General features: G+C 45.4%; 1 protein-coding gene and 1 long non-coding RNA gene across 10 annotated transcripts in view; one reads left to right on the forward strand and one right to left on the reverse strand.

The window, feature by feature from the left end:
- Positions 1-20292, reverse strand: part of FBLN2 (fibulin 2) — a 91314-nt gene that overhangs the window by 44190 nt on the left and 26832 nt on the right. The window lies entirely within an intron of this gene.
- Positions 982-18952, forward strand: LOC132332098 (uncharacterized). Its single transcript, XR_009487793.1, has 4 exons — positions 982-1326; positions 1910-1990; positions 12878-12956; positions 17482-18952. It is a non-coding gene; the product is annotated as an uncharacterized LOC132332098 (long non-coding RNA).

Here is a 20292-nt window from a genome sequence, read left to right on the forward strand (position 1 = left end):
CACCATCCAGCACCAGCCCTGCTGGAGGAATGCAAGGGATCTGACATTCTACTGAGCTATAATCACTGATAATTGTTTTAGTTGCTGATTGCAGGTACAACTCCAGTCATACCTCCACAAATGCCCAGCCTGTCCTGATTCTTCCACACTGTAATGCATCCACTTTTCTAGCAACAATTTTATGACTTTAAATTCTGAGGACAGACTGACCTGACATCAATTAGAATGGCTTCAAGCTGAGGAGGCTTTCCCCTCAACATGGCCATAATTTAAATCCCAGCAGTCTAACTCACAATAAGCTCTCTTTATGCATATCTTGAAAATCTCCTCAATGCCTTAAGAAGTGTTTTGGCTGCTAGCAAGAGGTATCATTCCCATCTCTAAAGATATGTACAGCACAGCTCCGGTCATCTTCACATCAGACAGATCTCAGATGACTTTTTCCTTCCTTTTTCACCTCAGATAAACAAATGGGATCATCACATATCACAGAATATTTTTTTTCTTTTTCAAAGCAGGACCCAAGCCAGCATGCATTTTTGATATGTTTTTAACTGTTTTATCTCTTAATAGTGGTAATCTTCACTTACCAGAGCTGGTACAATACAAATTCCCCCTTCCAAACCTTTTTCCCCCATATAAGAAAAATGTGGTTTTTCATGTTTTACAGAATCACAGAATCATTTCTATTGGAGGAGACTTTCAAGATCATCAAGTCCAACCACTACCCCAAAAACCACATTCATTTTCTCTTTGTAGCTGGCAGGATTTGAGGAATGCAGGGTGCAGGGATGATGGCAAAAGACAAAAGTGTGGCAGGGCTGATGTTCCTTGGGCTGTGACAGTGGCAGGGAGGGCCCTGCTCCTGCTGCCAGTGAGGCTGAAGGTCCCAGTGGAGTTCCTGCTCCACATCCCTCCTCCTGCCAGCCCTTGTGCCAAAAGCCCTGTGCCAAAAGCCTGGCTGGTGCCAAGCCACAGGGAGGGGAGGCTGCAGCCGTGGCTCTGCACAGCAGTGCCAAAATTCCCTGGAGCTGCATGGCCGGACACACCCGGGCCCTGGGATAACCCTCCGGCTTGGAATGGTTCCCCCATGCTGGTCCCAGGGCAGAGTCCAGATCCTGCCAGGGCTGGGGACACTGCATGGCCCCAGAGCAGCCCACAGTGCTCCTCCAGCTGGGAGGGGACCAGCAGATCAGCCCCTCCACGCTGGAGCTTCTCAGCCATCCCAGCTGAGCAGGAGCTGGTGCAGACTGTGTGCATCACTTGCCTGATTTAGCAGATTCCATCAGCACTCCCACCTCCCTGAGACCTGGCTCCAGCTCACAGGTAAGAGCACTCTGAGTGAGGATTTACCTGCACACAGGTAAGAGCACTCTGAGTGAGGATTTACCTGCACACAGGTAAGAACACTCTGAGTGGGGATTTACCTCCACACACCTATGAGTTCATTTTAGTAGAGGAGGAAAAAACCAAAGAAAGAGGCCAGCCATGTGTCCTGTTTGATCCACTTTCTACAGCTTAACCTGACTGGGTGAAAAATAAAAATCTGCCTCGTCTCATTGCACATGGCTTTTGAATGACATTCCCAAGGAATACATTTGTAAATAAATTATATAACTAGAGTAAACTGAAGAACAAAAAGGCTTAAAAAAAGGACCATTGCCCTGGCAAGAAGCCAACAAAAAGTAAGAACTTCACCTACTACTACACTTCTTTGTGACTTCCTTAAAAAATGGATATTGACCAAAAAATTCCACACACTTTACATACTATTCTGTGTTTCTTTGAAAATATTGGAGAATTTGCACTGCCAAATATGCCTGTGTTTGTAAAACAGAGAGGAAGCTGCAATTACTTGCCCATTTCTATCTTCTTAACCCAATACTCTTTTTTTTCCTATTTCCCATAGGATTTCACAAGCTGCAAATGAGGGAAGTGAATTTTTTACCTATAGGGATTGATGCTATTCATCATAACCCAGGATGCAGAGGTAAGTCATTCTGTGCACAGAAATTGTTTGTAGGAAGAGCAGCCTTAAAACTGAATGACAGCTGAGTTAGGGGTGCTGGGTACACCTTCCATCACCCTACTCTCTGTTCCATAAGCCTCATGGCAGCTTTCAGCCCTGTGTGATGAAATGCTGGTGGCTTTCCCAGACTGGAAGAAGAGAGAATTAGCTTTTCCTTTTTCTTCCTGGCTGAAGAGGAATGACCTTTCATTTGAGCATCCGAAAGTGCAGGCAATTCCCACAGTCCTGTGCAGACCTCCCTGCTACTCACTGCTCCCTCAACCCATGTGTCATCTACAGGCTTTGCAGCAGGGACTTTTATTTGTAAATTTCTAATTAGAAAAAGAAAAACAACAACAACAACAACAAAAACCCACAAAAAACCAAACCAAACCAAACCAAACCAAACCAAACCAAACCAAACCAAACCAAACCAAAACAAACAAAAAACCCCAAAAAACACCACCAAAAAACAAACAACCCCCCCCCAAAAAAAAACCCACCAAAAAAAAAACCAAAACCAAAAACAAAAAAACCCAAAAACCCCCCAAACAAACAAAACAAGAAAAAAAACCCCTTGAAACAAAAAGCTGTTGGGAGACCCCACTGGATCAGCACAAAGATTCTCCTCTGCTCTTCTTCTGTAGAAGGGGCTTTCCCCCTTCCACATGGTGTGTGAAAAAGAAATGCCCCTCATTTCAGAGCTGCACATCTCTGAAACAACCTCCAGTCTCATGCACTGTGTTCCATTCAGAGCCTGAAGGAGGAATACCAGCTTTGCCTGGCTTTGAAATCCCATCCCACAGAGAAGCTTCCAGGCTCTGGCAAAAGGAACCATGGAATGATTAAGATTGGAAAAGCCCAGCCATGAGCCCAGCACCACCCTGTTCCCCACAAAGCCAGTCCCCAAGTGCCACAGCCACATGTGTTTTGGGACATGTTCAGGTGACTCCACCTCTGCCCTGGGCAGCCTGCTCCCAAGCCTGACAACTCTTTCCATGAAGAAATTTTTCCTTTATATCAAACCTAATCCTCCCCTGGTGCAGCTTGTGGCTGTTTCCCCCAAAATGGAGGAATTTCCTCCTCCTTAAGCTGCACCAAGGAAAATATAGGTTGGATATTAGGAGAAGGTTTTTTACAGAAAGGCTGATAAAGTTCTGGAATTGTCTGCCTGGGGAGGTGGCAGAGTCCCCATCCCTGGGTGTGTTTAAGAAAGCCTGGGTGTGGCACTGAGTGCCAGGGTGCAGTTGAGGTGTTGGGGCTGGGTTGGACTCAATGATCTTGAAGGTCTCTTCCAACCCAGTGATTGTGTGATTCTGTCATACTCTCTGATCTGCTGTGGAACCTGTAACTCCCAGCACAGAGGAACTGAGAGCCCAAGTGCTGAATTCACCTCTTACAACTCTGCTCAGCTCCTTTCCTTCTTTACAGATAACTTCAGCTGCACATATGCAGTGTTTCAGCAGCACTAGGTTAAATCCCAGCTAGTTCATCAGTTAATAAACCACTTTTATTTCCCACACAGAAACATCATGTTGCTCATCCTCCATTTTGGTTACATAAATCCTTGTCACAGAGTAATAACTCTGTTTGCCTTGGCCTTTGCAAAACCAGTTATTACAGTGTCACAAGGCATCCCCTGACAGGGAACAATTTCTTCCTACTATCAAATCCAAATTTGCTCTTTTTTAGTTTAAAACCATTCCCCCTTGTCCTATCACAATCTACCCAAGTAAAAAGTCACTATTCACAGAACTGAAAATCATTTAGGGGTTTGTTCTGGCTGTGTAAATTCCATCAAGCACCAAATACACAGTAAAAGAAATATCTCTAAAGAGAAAAGTTCTTATCCTACTTTTAGCTGGGTTATTTAAACTCAAGCTCCATTAAAACCAGTGGAAACTACCACAGGAGGCTGATACCTATCCAAGAGGTAACAACTTCCATTTGTAAAAACAAAGCCCTGAAGTGACAATACAGTTTCAGAGTGATAGAGAAACCTGCTTATCTGCTCATTAAAAGACAATTCAGAAATAAATTCCTCATTCTGATGAACCAAATTACTAGCAAACAGAGAGCTATTAAATGCTACCTAATAAATCTCTGCAAGCCTCAGACTCTTATTTTCTTGACTGCATATGTAATAAATACCAAGAGCTCGAGGTAATACAATATACAAGAGGACTGAATCATTTTTTGGCCCTAGGAAAGGAGATAATTTAAAAATGTTATGTAATCCTAACAGACTGACAGCTGAGGTAACCACCTCATGACAATCTAAGGAACTATATGAAGCATGGCACTGTTCCAAAACTCCCCTGTCATCATTCATTCAGTGAAAACTCTCATCCATGTGCAACTTTTAATACTAGAAACTGCTTTCATTGAGGAAAGGAAAACTTTACCCAAAAATGACCTAAGAAGCTTAAAGTACTGCCAGAAAAAAAGTGGAGAAGTCAGTTAAAAGTAAAGAGGTTGTGATGCAGGGAGTCCCAGGTACATCTTGTGGTACAGGTGACAGGAGGGCAGCTCCATGGCAGTGCCAATTCCATGGGCTTCCCCTGAGTAATGAAAGCCCCAGACAAGCACAACCAGTTATATATTCACTGCAGTGAACCCTTTATTGAACACCAGGTTCCATTTTGCTCATAGGAGGGTGAGGCTGACTTCAAAAAGGAAAAGAAAGCTCACCAACACTACCCAGGAGCTGGAGAATGAACCTCCAGCCCAAACCTCACCTAGAGCAGCACAGAGGCAGCACTGGGAGGAGAAGGAAAGGCTCATCTGTGCAAGATTCCTCCTTGCACACATCCCACAGGCCTCCAGGCAGGAAATTTTAGTGTTTCTTCAGGATCAACAAATTCTTGTAGCCTTTATCAAGAAGCAGAGGGAAGTCTTAACAGCCTATTTACAGCCAGGTAATTCTGATGGGAGTTACAGCTGGTAACACCTGCAGCCTCCTCTCCTTTAGCCCAAAGGCAGAGAGAGTCAGAAAAGGCTCTGCTGTAACCCCAGAGCTCACAAACATCTCCCCTGGCACCACAAATGTCACGCCAGCCCAGCCCACAGCTCTGCCCCAGCTCTGGGGGCTCTGAATTCACACGTGGAACATTCTGCATGGACCTTATAGCACCTCAGGGCACTGCAGCCCTCCAAGCTCCAGCAAAAATTTCTTTGAATCTTCTAGTTTTGTTGCTTTGTTCACCACCCACCCATCAGCCTTCTTAAAACTTTATATTTACCTATAAAATTCAGTAGCAGCAGCTCAGGCCTCATTACAGAGGTGACAGCTGAGAGGTACAGTCTCCATTTAGACCTTTGCACCCCATCACTTTTAACCCCTTGAAGTTTAATTAAAGCTGTAGGAGGCACACATCACATTTGGGAATGTTGTATACAGGCAACCGCTCACTGAAAACCTGAAAGGGATAAAGATTGGTTCCTCTCACAGATACACACAAGGACAGACACACACACTTCTGCAATCTGGGCTTCTCAGCTCCACATCCAAGACTAGAGACAACCTGAAATTTTGACATGTGAATTTTTAACCAAAAACCTGTTAAAAATTGGAGGTAAATTTAAAAGCGCAGCCAGGAGCAGCAGTCATCCTTAGGCTGGAAGGAGGCTGAAGGGCTCTGCAGGCAAACACTCCCAGAGCTCCACAGCCATGGGAGGAGATGCTGATACACAGGAGCTGAGTCAGATGGGGAATAGGCAGCTTGAGAGCATCTGCAGAGCAGAATGGATGAGAGCTCTGCTGTGATGAGTCACCAGAGAGACGCAGGAAATGAGGATTACTCAAAACAGGAACCATTATCAGAGCAACATTATGCTTTATAATGGGAAATTAATGTTTTATTCAAGTGATATTTTCTAGATATAACTCCTTGTATCCAAGCGAGTCTAGAATTCCAGCTCCACCTTGGATCTGATTTTCTGCCCAGTTCTGAACTCCCCCATTTGCACAAGCCTCTTGATTGGGCCTTTTCACAGCCTGGGAAGCTGAATGGCATGAATGGCATTTATCATATATAATGGGATGTAGACGTGGATGAACAGGGGTTCTTAATAGATAAAAGCTCTTTGGGAACAAACATTTATCCCAGTACATGGTATAAAAGCAAAGTAAGAACTATAAAATCTCCCATAGATTTTAGGAAGGACTGAACCTCAAAGAATATCCAGCTCCAGCCTTATCTAGAAATGTAAACAGTTTAAGGGAGTGGTTGTAGTCCACAGCCTGCAAGTAATTAAGCACTAATTCTCTACCACCTACAGAGTGAGAAATTGGAGAGGAAACATGGCACATTGCTAAGTGTGCACTTTTCGGTGAGATTCCTGCATCTCCATCCTCCTCACCAAGTGTGCACTTTTCAGTGAGATTCCTGCATCTCCATCCTCATGAGCCCTGCAGACCTGCCTTCCCCATCCCAAACCCAGAGATGACACCAGAGACACCCAGAGGCAGAGGGACAGATTGTTATCTCAAAATGAGGCATTTCCAGAGTCAGCTGCAATTGTCTCAAAACATCCATCCAACCAGAGGCTAGGGAGAAACATTCCCAATTCCCTCAAGTGAGGCTCTCATCTGTGACAACTAAATCCTTGAAAAGACCTTCATTCATTTTCACCACAACACTTTCCATATTATTTGCAGAGTTTTTTTCACTGAAAGAAGATGAAAGGCTTAGTTGCCTTATCTGTAATTAGACATGCATTTGCTACACATTCCTGGAACAAATAAACCAAATTTACCTTAATAGGGTGCTTTTATCCAGCTGAACTACTTTAAATTTGCTGCTGCTTTGTTGCACAGTAAGATTTCACAAATAAAAACCAAACCCAGTGTCACAAAAGCAGGATTCCATGCCATTTTTTCCAGCTCTACAGACCTCCAGGGGCAAAAAAGGGAGGAAAGCGTTTGAAGCATGAAGGATTTTTCCCTTCCCAGTCTCCAGGCCCAAGCAAAGCCTTGCTGGAGCTGCCTGGTGACATCAAACACATCCAGACATTCCCATCCTGGGCTGAATCCCTGCAGCACCGCTCTTTTGTGGGGCTCCTCTAGCCCACACCAAGGCTGGCTTTGGAGGACATACTCCAAGCTTGGGCCAGACCTCTATTTTCAATTTAGGCAAGTATCTATGGCAACCGCGGGGCTATTTTAAACAATTCCCATTTAGCCACCTCCAGGTGGAATGTTAAATAGACACAAAACCCCAGCCTACCCCATCAGGCTCCTTTAACAGCTCAGGGCATGTGACAGAGCAGGACACTCCTGTCTGCTCCTCTCCCTTCTCCTGAAGACCATTCCAGCAAGGCTTCCTTTGCCCTCTCTAGTGACTTCTGGGGTTCTCAGCAAAAGAAATGCCCTGGTTTGGCTCTCATCCCCTCAAGCTGTCTGGCTCCTCTTCTGCACTTCCTTGCTGCAGTGACCTCGGGTGCTGCAGGTGCACCCAAGGAAAACTGCTGGGAAAGATGTTCCCAAACCTGCTGGGAAAGGTGTTCCCAAACCTGCTGGGAGAGGTGTTCCCAAACCTGCTGGGAAAGGTGTTCCCAGGCTCCCAGCCACCCCACCACAGCCCTGCCACCACCCCACCCTGCCTGAGGGCCTTGGTGGCTGGGGAAGGACTGCAACAGCAGTGGAGCAGAAACATGAATGACAGAATCCTAAATGGGTTGGGTTGGCAGGGACCTCAAAGCCCATCCAGTGCCACCCCTGCCATGGCAGGGACACCTCCCACTGTCCCAGGCTGCTCCTAGCCCTGTCCAGCCTGGCCTTGGACACTGCCAGGGATCCAGGGGCAGCCCCAGCTGCTCTGAGCACCCTGTGCCAGGGCCTGCCCACCCTCCCAGGGAAGAATTCCTTCCAAACATCTCATCTAAACAGTAAAGTCTAATGAATAGCTTTTAATTTGCTCTCTCTTTACAGGGTCGGTGCATTTTGTTTGGTTTTAAATATTTGAAATTTAGTTTTTCTCTATGAGGAAAACTGTGAGTATCCTATTTTTCTAAAAAAATGTGTTTTAAATGCAAGTTGATGGCTTAGGGCAGCCACAGGACTCCAGGGAATGGACCCTAACAAATAACCTTGTATATCCGATTATTTGAAACATGTTGTAGAATTTGGCACTCCTTTAATTTCATGGGTGATGTCCAAGGCATACATTTCCATGCGGGGAAGAGTTTATTAATCTTCTTTACAAGCACAACACCTGACAAACAACTTTAACCTCATTTTAGATTAACACTCTTCCTTGTTCTGAACATGACTTGCTACAAAAGGCAGAAATCTGACAAATTAATCCGTTTGCATAAGTGGCAGTTATGGAAGAAAAATGCAGCTAAACAGGAAGCCAGGTGCAGTCTGTTTACACATCCCTGTTATCAAGCTACAGTCACAAATGCATTTGCTGTGCTGTGTTTGCTTTGCAAACCAGGCCCTACTTTTCATCACTTTGAGGATTTTCTGAGCCCTGGGGCTCAGCTCAGCTCCCCAAGCAAAGGTTCCCTGTTTCACCTCCCCTGGCTTGACCTCCAGCGACCAAACCCCTAGGGCTCTGCAGCACCTCACTTTTAAGGGACGTGCCAAAATTTCCATCTGTCTATATTCCAAATGTTTACATTGAGCCAGCCAGCATTCCCACAGCACCACACACACCTGTGGAGCAATTCTGCCACTTCTAAACTCATGCTTACAAAGGTTTTATTTTCAATTACACAAATTGTGGCAACAGCCATCACTGCTGCAGAACTGAACTCTCCCCTGCTTGACAGACTAATTCAGGGAAGGTGTTAGGAGCTATTTTAGCATCTGATGAAGGTGCATTTTTAGTCCATACAAGTAGTTAAAAGCTGCTCTGCAGATTGAAAGTTAACAACCAAGTCTTACTACCAGGGAATAAGAGGGCAAACAAGATAAAGGCATCTTCCAGCCTCAGCAGGCAGCTCCCAGCACACAGCTGAAGTTCCTCTGCACCTTTTTTAAGGCATTTGATACCCAGCAATGACACACATGTGCCCAGCAGCGTTGGCTGCACTGATACACTCATCCTGCATGCTGTGGGGAATGTCTGGGCTGAGCACCAGCTTTAACTCCTGTTCTAAGGCCCAGCCTGCACAACCACACATGAGGGCACAGCTTCGTGCTGACTCCCCCCCAGCTGCACGCACAGCCAGGCCTCTGAGCTGGGCTGAGGGAGCCCACATGGAGCCACCTTCTCTAAATTACACCAAGATACTGAATTAATAAAGGTTAAACTTTACCTTCTCCAGTCCATGAGAGGCAGGGCCAAACAAACCTGCACTGTGCACTAGAACTGATGGAGCAGCAGAGAGGGGACAGGTTATGAGAGCAGATAATTTGCTTTTCATCCTTGGGAGAATGCACAAATAAGGCAAAACATAGCCCATACTGAGAGTGGGCTACTACACCAAAAACATCCTCAACACCCATTGCCAGCCTGGCTTCTCCTTGCACTACACCAACACTTGTTCCCTCTCACTTGCCATGAGCTTTGGCAGCTTTCAGGTTCCGAATCTGGAGTGGATTCAAGCAGCAAAAGGAAAATCTCAGCAAGGTGGCAGCAAACAGCCAGCCAAAACAAATGAGACGGGGTTAGGAAACCTCAAGGGGAGGGATTAGGTTCATCTTAGGGAACAGAATCAATCACCAAGTCATCAGCAGCATGGTACCCTGGCCCTCCAGGAATGAACTCTTTCCTGAACCTTGCATGAGAGAAAGAGAGAGAGAAAGCTTGGACTTGATGATCTCTGAGGTCTTAGTTTCTAACCTTATTGATTCTATGATTCTATTATATACACACACACACACACACACACACATATATATATATATATATGTATGTATATGTTTCTTGCCATTAAAAGATAAAATAGGAAACTGCTGTGAAGATTTCTTCACTAATACCAGGACTACAGCAAACTAAGCCAAGATTTGCTCCAAGACAAGCAGCATTCTGATCTAGTATGAATGCAGCACTCCAGGACAATTCTCATGCTATATACTTTGAAAACTGTGCAATTCCTCTGGGTCTAAAACTGACCATATGGCACAAAACCAACCATAATCCAGATATTTATGTTCAAGGGCATGATTAACTTTCTGTGGGAGTCTGAAGCTGTCTGTGCCACATTTGAAACAGAGCAGTGAGAATCTCAATTCTGTGACCCTGGCAAGGGTGGAGGAAGCATATTAATCAATCAACACCAGCTCTTCTTTCCCAAAGGAATGTGTTTGGTGATGCTGGATGAACAGGCATCAAGTCCTTTCCGGCCTGTCATGGGAAGAGGAGCTCACTTCTGACCCTCAGCACCGTGTGGTGCCAGGGGCTCTGTGCTATCAACTGCATGGCCATAAATGTCCATTGCACAGACATTCAGTTTGGAGAATTCACAAACAAAAGAGACAAATGGCTAAAATAATGTATTTATATAGTGATGGTATGGTTTATGAGGTATTCATTTACTACAGATTAACTCTAAGTTCTGGGAGAGGAATTTGAGTCTGCCCAAAAAATATAACAAACAACTAAGTGCTTTGTTACTGCAAAGGAAGCCTTGTGAAGTGAGAGCAACTGCTGTATGCTTATGTGAGATGTAAGGAGTTCTTTCTTAAAGACAGTATTTTATTCTTAAAATTTCAGATGCTTAACAGTTGCCCTTCACCATTTTAAAGTAATGTCAGAGGAGCAATACAGCTAAAAGGAGTGTATACCTCACTGAAACTAATGGGGTTAACATGGCATTGACAAGACAGGGTCTGACCTTCAGTGTCTTTTTTCAAGGAACATTATTGACTTCATTTAAAAGCTGACTAACAAGCAAGCACTCTCTCTGAAATAGCAGGGTCAGATTTCAAAGCTGTTCACCATACCAGGAGAAGACTTCAGTATTACCTAATAAAGGTCAGATCCCATGGTCACAGCAGTGCTGATGATGCACTGGCTCTGTGCATGGTCCAGAGTGAGAATGGGGACTTGGGACTGGAGGCTAGGGGAGGCTCAGCCTCAGGCCTGCAGTGCTGAACAGCTCATCCTCCCCACAGGAGGGTACCAGTGCTCAGCCTGCACGGCTCTCTCTGCCACAGGCCACAATTTCTCTGCATACCAAATTATTCACACTGGAAAGCAAATGTAACTGGCTGACTCCAAAAGCTCCTGTTCATCTTAACTGGCTGGTTACATTCCTTCCGAATAAGAAAACCAGCAGTGTAATTCTTTTTTCATCTCAGTTGGTTAGCTTCATATGGTACCAGGGCAGCGAGAGTCCCTGCCTGTCCCACAACTTGTTCTTGGCCACGCCACAGCACAAACCTGCTCCTCTTGTCCCTGGTGGCCAAGGGTGAAGGAGAAAGAGCACAGACACCACCAGGAAAATTTTCCCAGGGCCATAAGCTGAGCAAGCCAAAAGTCTGTACTTCAAGAACACATGCAAAGCACATTTATCACTAAAGCATCGTCCAAAACTTCTGACACCACAGCACAAGATTTTGGAAAGTCTCCGTATTTATCTTTCACCAGCAAAATCACCATAGTCAGTCCAAACTGACTGAAATTCAACATTTATGGAACCTTCTAATGTAAAGCCAGCCATCATTGATGGTCACCATGCTTTTGACTTCAATGCCATGAGTTCAGACAACACTTATCAACTTTGATCCAGAACCAGGAAAAGAACAAAATGTTATCATTATTACATGAGACATTACTTAAGTGTATGTTATCTTCAATAAAAACAGTTCCTCGGAGTGAATCTCTTACAAAATCATTCAGCTAGAACACTGTAGGTTTGAATCTGGAAATGAAAACTACTAGTAATATCACGCAAGGCAATTCCAACACCAGGAAAACTAATGAACATTGCAGAGGAAGGATTCTTGGATAAGAGGGAGAACTATATTAATCTTCAGCTGCTTATAGGCCATAAACAAGATGTTTTATAGACATAGCTGCAGAATTACAGTTGGGTGTAAGGAAGCTTTAAAGCCATCAGCTGGAAGCTTGGTAGCCAAACCCTGAGAGCACTTGGCAGGGATGTGGGATGGGTGTAGGACTCTCTGTGCCACCAAGTACACAGTGCACTGCCTTCACACTCTTCTCCAAAAGCCTTCTCACAATCATCATTAAAAGCAGAAAAAAGAAAAAAAAAGACTCCTTAAACACCATTAAACCCGCTCAGAGTTTCTTGTTCTGCTTGTTCAACACAGAAGAACTCTTTAACCTTAAGGAAAGACCTGTAAGAAGCCACCACTATATAAGCTCCATTTTTATGACAAAGATATGTTTTTACATATTTTCATTTTGTAGTCATGAAGTTCACTTTTGGAATGACAGAAAAGACAGGTTTGGACAGGAGTCCCCTCCAGACAAGGCTCTGCTCTCCCAGCTCGGCCGGCCGGAGCACAGGGTGTGCTTTGCTGTTCAGTGTTTGCTTTCCAGGGAGTTCTCCTCCCCATCACAGCAATGTCTGTGTGCCTGGAATGTCTTTTCCCTGTGCCATCGGCATGCAGGAGGTTTGCTACTGAGTGTAACAAATGCTGTGCTACAAACCACTGACAAAATGCAATGGGTTCCTAAGTCCCTGCAGGATGTCTACCTCAGAACACAAATACAAGAAGCACTTTAGCTGATTCACTTCATACAAGATGTATAACTGCCTAATATTAATCAACTTAACTTGTGCTCACAAAATTATTCCAGCAAGTTGCACAAACAATGTCTTTGAAGACCCAGACTGAAATTAACATAAAATAGTGAGAGGTTAGAAGAGAAGGAAACTGAGGTACAGCCAGATGTTCTTGTGGCAAGAGCACATTCATCTTCTTCTCAATTCTTTTTCTCTGCCTAGGAGCCAGCTCCAGACAAACCCCAGCTCCCCTGCTCCAAACACAGCTGATGCTGCTGCTCTCGGAGAATGTAAGGAGGAGGTGAGTGTTATTACAGATCAGTGCCAGACTGGAGCCCTCACACAGTGCTAGGGGAATTATTACACAAAAAGCATCTCAGTGCCATTCCAACACCAGAATATATTGCATCAAATTGGCTGAAAATTTTCTGGACCATGTAAGACATTCATGGAAAATTCCTTTTTTCACATCCCGTACTCTCTTCCTTTTCAACAGTGCCCACTGATGATCCTATACTGAGCACTCCCTTGCTTTTCCAGTGATTTGGATTTTGGTAACCTGTTGACTTCCCCTACACCACTGGAGCCATGTCTGATGCCTGCTGGCATTTCTTTCCTGCAGCTCTTACAGAAGAGTTCCTGTACTGGTCCCCAGTGCCTGGTGGCCAGCACGAGGCTGCAGGGTCCCCACACCAAGTCCCCATGCTGGGCAGCAGCTCCCCCCCAGCTTCTAGAAACAACATACCTACAGAGTGACCTCATACAAAATAAAACTCATCCTTAGAATTCACCATCCTTACCCCTGAGGCATCCTCATGTGCCCAATTCAGGTAACCTTGGTGGAAGGGTGTTCAGGACTAACACACACTTATCCCTTGGGCAGTATAGCTCACTGCAGCTGCAAGCAGTCACTTGCCCTGTGCATGGCAGCAGTACGGCCATGAGATCTCATCTGATGCTTTTCATTATTTTTGAGATGTATAGCTTTCACACAGGAACCGCTCACAAGAGCATCAACTTTTACACCTTTTAAAAGTTACTGATGCAAATCCTCCCCTTTCAGGCAACTCTTTGTACTGTTTAAAGCTTTTGAACCCAGAGCTGTTGAAGCCATAAACATTTATTTTAGTACTTGGTAATTCAAAACTATGGTCAAACAACTCTGAGCCCTTCTGAACATAATCAGCCTCCCTGTGATTCGCAACAGCACCACAAAAGCAAGCAGCACTCAGACACCAAGGGGAAGGAATTACTGCTCAGGGGTTTGTGTGAATGGCCCCATTTCTGGTGTAGGAAGGGCTGGAGAAACTGCAGCCAGAAGTGCAGCAGCATGGCCAGGCTAGAGAGGGCAGGCAGGGCTGGAGAGGACAGGGCTGGAGAGGACAGGGCTGGAGGGAGCAGGCAGGGCAGCCCCAGCATGAGCCCCCTGCCCACCCTGGCTGCCCAGACTCCCTTCCCATCCCACTGCACCCACCCGAGCCACTGCCACCATCTCACAGCCACCCCATCACCATCAGCCAACCCATCAGCAGCAGAGCATCCCAGGATGGAGGGAGAGCAGCAATTCCAGCAGGCAGTGACCAGCTGCAGGCATGGTGACTCTGGAATGCTGCTGCAGTGTGCTTGGTGTGTCCCAGACACCCACACGTGGTGCTGGAGCAAGGCAGGTGGCTCCTGGGGGTTCTGCAGCCCACTGGCCCCTGGCAAAGGCAGGGAAGGGGGAAATGTGCAGAGAGGTTTGCTGGCCCTAAATACAGCACAAATACTTCTTTCTCCTACCCCTCTCCCAGCCTTTGGCTGAGCGTAAACACCCCCAGTGCTTTGGGATTTTAGGCCATTTAGGACTTTCTGGTGGCTTTGGAAAGGAATTGGTCATCTCAAGCAGAGCACAGACAGACTGGGAACAGTCAAGAAAACATAAAACCTGCTCACACATAAGGGGATCTTTATAAAATTCCAATTACTTGCTGGCATGTTACCTAAGAATCCCTGAGAGGTAAGAGATATTGCTCGCTGTGAGGCCCGGGGTAATGAAATTACAAATCCTTTCATGAGTAAGCATATGCTAGAAATCTACGTTTATTTGGCCTACATATTTGAAACTGTTCAAAAGGTTATTGTCTCACAAAATCTGGATCAGGAATTACTACTTATACTTTCCTTTCTCTAACAAGGAGCTATATTCAGAGTTGGTTTTAATTCCTTGGTGATCGATTAGAATAACAGACACATTACTGCAAAGAAGTCTCATTTAAATTCTGTTTTCTGAAGGAGTATCAATCATGCATACCAAAAAAATATACTCTCAGATACTTCTATAAGTAGCCAGAAAATGGAGGCCCCTCGAGAAACCTGGTGAGCCCAACAGCCTCATCTGTTCAAGTGGGTAATTAATTTATACGAAAACTCCCATCTTTTTTTCATACTTTGTCTGTAGCATGTTTGAATTTCAGAACTGAGATTCAATGTCCTTGTTGCAAACCATGGATGGAGCTGACTTTGCATAAATAATGATTTTTACCTCTACAGAACAGGTACATGAGATGGGTTTTCAAAGGTATTTTGGTGCCATCCTTGGTTGGGTGCCCAATACAACTCCAGTTGTATTACGGCAACAATTTGAGATTTAAACTACCTTAGTACCTCACCCCCCCGAAGGCAAGGATATCTGAAACCCCCCTGTGTTCAGTGTTGCTGTGGAAAGCCTATCCCATGCAGGCACTGCCCTGGGTTTGTGCTGCAGGGAGGATGGGTCTCCCCTGCACGCCCCAGCCAGGTGTGAATGCTCCATCCCGTTCCACTTTCAGTCATCTTCTGCACATTCCCGTGGTGCCAGCACTGAGCAGAATGGATTTCCTTAAACAGAGCACTCCCAGCCTTCTGTGTGAGTAACTCCCTGTGCTGCAGCCCGGGGTATAATGCACTGTCAGCAGAGGAAGCCTGACTGCACCTCACCAGCTCACAGAGCTGTGTGTGGGACGAGAACTGGGCTCTTCAGAGGGTACCTAACAGAGGCAGGGCTGGCAGGAACTGCAGGATCACACATTTCTCCCACCTTGTAGACTGTACCTGCCCGTTGTGGTCCCAGTGATTCACGCTGCAGGCAGCAGCTGTTACCTTAATTTTATGAGTAACGCAGGAAGATGGAGAGCCACCTTCTTACCCATCTCTGTTTATGAGATTGGCAGGTACTGGGGTTTGAAAAGAAAAGAACTCAAGATCTGAGCATTTCTTAAACTATTTAGGCTCTTAGAAGTCAGCAGACACCTGACTGTGACAGGCTACACAGCTTTTAGCAAAGCATGGCACGCAGTCTTGGCATTCTGCATACCAGGCTTGTGCCTGCCTGCATCACTGCACAGACCTTTGCAGCTTTAAAAAGATCATCTAAACTATATTTTCTAACTAAAGACCACTATTCAAGATACAGCTATGGCTTAAAACACTCTTTAAGATAAGGAGCAAAACAGCCCCATAAAAGCCTGACACAAAAGTATTTGCAGCCAGAGGCTCGTGACCTGTGGTTAATATCTCTGTTTTAGAAGGAAGATGCACATGAGGTATGGGAGAAGGACAGTGGTGAGGAGGGTTTGGGCTCTACAGGGGAATTCCTGCAAAGAATAACATTCCCAATGCAGAGTCTGCAGCTCTGAGAGGTGCCCTGAAGCCCAGCCAGCTGGAAAAGCAATGGCAGGAACTGACCCAGAGCAGCTCCCAAACACAGCCAGGCAAGCAGCAGCCATGCAGCAACATGTCCAGAGCCATCACCCAGACACAAACCCCAAAGCACCGGCACTGACCCCGAAAGCATGCCCTTAGGACAGGTCTGGACACCGGGAATTCGGCTGCTGCCTGCGTGCCTGGGGCCCCACAGCCCTGCTCCCATCCCTCACATGGGACTGCTCCTGGGACTGCTCCCATCCCTCACACAGGACTGCTCCCAGCACTGGATACAGACCCAATGGAAAGCAAGAGCTGAGGAAGCAGAGAGCCAGGTCACATCTGCATGTCTGTGCCTGCAGATTGGATACTCTGGCCACTGTTTATTGCAGAATCTGCAAACAGTTACTCTGAGTGCGCTCCTCTGTGCCATCTGGGTACGTTTGGGTTTTCCTTGCACCCTCTGCTCCTGAATCCATGCCTGAGGTGACAAGGGAAGGGTGCAGGGAAGGCTGTGCACCAGCAGCTGTGAGGGAATCAGCTCCCCACATATCATACATGGGATGTTTTCATTATTAGAAATGGCTGAATTATTTCCATTTTTCCTTCTAAACTAGCATCTGGCTGCCTAATAAAGTACAAAGGCCGCTTTTTGCAGAGCAGATAGACATTTTTAATTTTATAGTATTTTAGTCTTCCTATTTCTGTAAATATCTCAAACTGCCTTATTCCCATTCATGCTACCTCAGAACTCCAACAATCGAAGGAACCACTGAACACTATCGCCCAGGGCTGTAATTCATGCTCATTCACGCTTGCTGGCCCAGAGACTTTTTCTCCTCATACACCAGTCTCCTGAGGTTTATTTTTATTCCTCAGATATCCTATTTTGGATATCAAAATATTAGCTCATTTCTTCCTGTTACAGAAAGGACTGGGATAAAGTAAAGAACACAGGATTGAGCCTGTGGTAATTCAAGTAAAAATGAGACAACACTTCACCTGATAGCAAAAAACCCAAACAAATTGCAAATAGAGTTTGCTTCTGAAGGACCATGCAAGCATTCTCCCACCTCCAGTGTTATTTGTGGTGGCAGTAAGAGGAACAAAGGGTAGGTGTGCTCAGGGAATGCTTCCAAACCCTCACTGCAGGTCTGCTTTCACAGAGTCATAGAATATCCAGGAAGAGATCAAAAGGACCATCAAGTCCAACTCCTGGACCTGCACATGGATCTGTCTGCCCCCATTTCAGAAATTCAAGGTGATCTTTCTCCAGGAGTTTCAGAATCAGCAAACATGCAGCAGATGGGTGGGTTGGAATCTCAGCTACATCCTCAGAAGTTTCACAGGAGCCTTCCAGAAGCTCCTGACTGGGCAGGATTCACCTGCAATAAATGCCACTCTTACATCCACTGATCTCAGCTCCCAAATTGGTGCAATTCACTCCAGCTCAAGAACAATTATCTTTATCTCTAAAAGCCATCACGGTAAAAAAATCACCAGTCATGGAGGATTAAAAGTGGAAAAACACCTCCACTCTGAAACATGACAGGTCCAGCCAGATCCAAACTGCTGCTGAGCCTGCCAAAACCAGAATGCAAATCATAAAACATTCACAGTGAGGCTGCTTGCTACCTGAGTTACATTTATCCAAGGAATAGCACTCTACTGCCAGAGTATGGGGAAATGGAAGAAAGTGGGAAAATCATAACAGAATTTGACACTAAGTTCTTGAAATATATTTTAGTCAGCTCTACCCTGATCAGGGCATTTTTAGGATGAGGAAACAGGCAATACAGAAATTAAAATTCCCCACATTTGCTGCTCTTGCAGTAAGTGACAGGGTAAGATCAATGTTTGGAGAGAGACTGTATAAAGAGAACAGTCTCCATTAATCTCATCCCTTCCCATGGTGAAAGCACTTAATTTGCACTTTCTCAGCTGAGTAATTACCTCTGCTCTACACTTACAGCTCCTTTAGGAACAGAGTAGCTGATGTGAACACAGGGCAATACTACAGATGAAAAACAATGCTAAAAAGAAGAAAGAAAACCAAACCACAAAATTAACCTTTCCTGAGCCCCAAAGTGTTCCATGTTGTTTCCACTATTAGATTACATATGAACCAGCAAAGACTTGGGAGATGAAAACTCAGCTACATTTAAAACCAAAGTGAGATATGTAAAATACAAGTAATGAAGCCAAGTTTTTAACCAAAGGCATGAGGGCCCAAGCACAGCAGAATTCTGGGGCCAGGATACAGCTAAACAGGAGGAACAAATGCAACAGCCACCTAACTTGGGCTGAAAACCTCTCTGGAAGCTCCCAAACTTTTCTAAACTCTGGGGAAAAAGAAACACTAAACAAAACATAAAAATAAAGTCTAGAATGGCCGTAGAGTCACAGAAATGAACCCAGAGCACTCTGCTGAGCTGTGCAGAACCCCGCACACTGCCAGAGTGGCTGCAGCCTCATTAGCACAACAGCCCCACAGGCTCTGAAAATCAGGGGATTGATGTAGTTTACACCATGCTGACAATTCCTGAAGGGAGAAAAGAAGTTATTTGGCAATTCTGGCAGATTTTGCCATTTTATTGTTGGAAATACATGCACAAAATTTATGTTTTCATTCTTTATCTGTAGGCGAGATTAATTTTTCTTTCAAGTCTGACTAATATCTTCACTCTGCATCCACCACTGGCTCAGGAGTCAGCGAAGACACAAGATGTATGTGTTTTATTACTTGAAACATATGGAGCTACTCCCATGAATCACAACCACGTCAATTAAAGCAGCATAAGGAGTGGAAGCACTGCTGTCCCTAGGCACGAGCGCTGGTCATGGCAAAAGAGAGCCCTCGTTGTTGGAGAGGGTGCTGTAGTTCCATACAGATCTTCCACCAATATTCCTGATGGGAATGGTGGGGCAGATCAGGGGCTGCCTGTCCAGGTCCCACCTGTCAGTGACTGTGGGCGATGGACATGTTTTGGTGGCACCAGTACTGGCTCCCAAAGCATGCAGCAGCTCCATGGGGCAGAGAAGCAGCAGCCTTGGAGCTGCAGCATCTACAGTCAGTCAGAGAGTTCTGTGCTCCCATGGGACATTTATTTCTCATTTCTACCTCTGCAATATTGAAAGGAAATCACAGGTATCTCAGCAAAGGGGAACATGGCACCCAGTGATTCCCAAGCCTGCTTCTGCCAGCTGAACAATTCATGCCTGACATGCCACCCATCACATCTTGCTCCAAGCACCTCAACCTAATCCATCCCCCAACCAGACTTGTCTCAGCCAAGCAGTTCCTGGGAATCACAGACTGCAAATCACCCAAGCAGACTCTAAAATTCAGTACATAGTTCTGCTGCTGAACACTTTCACCCCAACAGACTTTCTTAAGCCCTCTCACTGAAGATTTCAGGGTGCTCCACCCATTTCTCCATTTTTGAAAGAAGAAGAAAAGACAATTTTATTAAAAAAAAAAATCTTCTTTAAAGTTACATCAGGAAACAGGTTATTGTGTGTCTGTCCTAATTCAGGCCCATGTATCACACTCAGCCTTGGTGCACAGCTCAGATTTTGAGGGAGGCTGAAGCAAATAAAAGGGAAGTCAAAGGAAAAGGAAAAAGCTGCCATCTCTATTCATGGACCTGGCACACTTTCTGTTTGAACAGCCACGAGGTGCTGTGTGTGCCAGGACTTAAGTGTCTGAGCTCCAAACCTGCTCTCCTCCTCCCATCTGCCTTAAACCTCTCCAGGAGATGGACTGGACAGCTCAAGATTTAAGGGCTACTGACACAGCCCAGTAGAAACGCCACTGCCCAGGGACTCATCAGTATTTCCTGCAAGCATCTTCCAGCTGAGTCTTGGGAGAACATTTTGTGCCACATCTTGAAAGAGGAGGTACTGCTCTTGATTTGGTGAAAAATGAATTGGAAATATGAGCTGTGTATGTGCTATTTTACAGCGATGAAGTTTGC

The sequence above is a fragment of the Haemorhous mexicanus genome, chromosome 11 (assembly GCF_027477595.1).
Source record: "Haemorhous mexicanus isolate bHaeMex1 chromosome 11, bHaeMex1.pri, whole genome shotgun sequence".
In the NCBI taxonomy this organism is placed as follows: domain Eukaryota; kingdom Metazoa; phylum Chordata; class Aves; order Passeriformes; family Fringillidae; genus Haemorhous; species Haemorhous mexicanus.